Raw genomic sequence first — 1,596 nt, forward strand, 5'->3', positions numbered from 1 at the left:
CTCCTCGGCCGCCTTGGAACTATCTTCGTATCGGACGCATCGCGGGATAAGGGGTTGTCACTGGTAGTCGCCCCAAGCGCGTCCGATGCTTGGACTATTCCGACGCGGCCCTGTGGCCTCTTCCGTCTAGCCGTTGGGGCCATCTCGCCGCATCCCCCACCTCGCACCCCGATTGCTATGCGGTGAGGCTCCTCGGCCGCCTTGGAACCATCTTCGTATCGGACGCATCGCGGGATAGGGGGCTGTCACTGGTAGTCGCCCCAAGCGTGTCCGATGCTTGGACCATTCCTAGGCGGCCCTGAAGCCTCTTCCGTCTAGCCGTTGGGGCCTTCCCGCCCCATCCCTCGCCTCGCACCCCCGATTGCTATGCGGTGAGGCTCCTCGGCCGCCTTGGAACCATCTGTGTATCGGACGCATCGCGGGATAAGGGGTTGGCACTGGCAGTCGCCCCAAGCGCGTCCGATGCTTGGACCATTCCGAGGTGGCCCTGAAGCCTCTTCCGTCTAGCCGTTGGGGCCTTCCCGCCCCATCCCTCGCCTCGCACCCCGATTGATATGCGGTGAGGCTCCTCGGCCGCCTTGGAACTATCTGTGTATCGGACGCATCGCGGGATAAGGGGTTGGCACTGGTAGTCGTCCCAATCGCATCCGATGCTTGGACCATTCCGAGGCGGCCCTGCAGCCTCTTCCGTTTAGCCGTCGGGGCCTTCCCGCCGCATCCCTCGCCTCGCATCCCGATTCCTATGCGGTGAGTCTTCTCGGCCGCCGCGGAACTATACCTGTTATTGCTACTGCATCCTTCGGCTGGTAACCTCCTCTGCCGCCTTGGAACGTTCTCTTTGTCGGACGCGTCGCGGGATAAGGGGTTGGCACTGGTAGTCGCCCCAAGCGCGCCCGATGCATAGACCGCTCCGAGTCGACCTTGCTTTCAGCCTCTCACATGCATAGACCTCTCTGAGTCGACCCTGCAGCCTCTCACGTTTAGCCTTTGGAATCTCGCCTCACAACATGATTGCTATCCTTGATGCATCCCTTGCCTCGAGCCCTGATTGCTTTCTTGGCTGCATCCCTCCTCTCCTCACAGCCCGGTTGTCATCACTGCTTCATCCGTCGCTTCATGCATTCTGGCTGCTGGGCCCTTCCCACCGCACACCTCGATTGCTATCTCTTCTGCATCACACACCCCGATTGCTATCTCTGCTACATCCCTCGGCTCTCACTTCTGCATCCTTCGCCTCACACCTCGATTGCTATCAATGCTGCATCCGTAACCTCACACCCCGATTGCTATGCGGGGAGGCTCCTTGGCCGCCTTGGAAATTTCTGTGTGTCGGACGCACCGCGGGATAAGGGGTTGGCACTGGTAGTCGCCCCAAGTGCGCCCGATTCTTAGACCGCTTCGAGGTGACCTCGTAGCCTCTTTCGTCCAGGCTTCCTGCCTTCAACGCCCTTTTTACACCTCGATTGCTATGCGCGGGCTCGTTGGCGTCTATCACCTCTCTGCGAAGAGTGGCACGATGATTGTTGGGGTAAATCGTAGCAGTCCGATCTCTGGCCTTGGGCCATTGTGAGGGCTGATCGATTTCCTGTGCGCATC

This window comes from Cryptomeria japonica, unplaced genomic scaffold, assembly GCF_030272615.1.
Source record: "Cryptomeria japonica unplaced genomic scaffold, Sugi_1.0 HiC_scaffold_69, whole genome shotgun sequence".
Taxonomy (NCBI): Eukaryota; Viridiplantae; Streptophyta; class Pinopsida; order Cupressales; family Cupressaceae; genus Cryptomeria; species Cryptomeria japonica.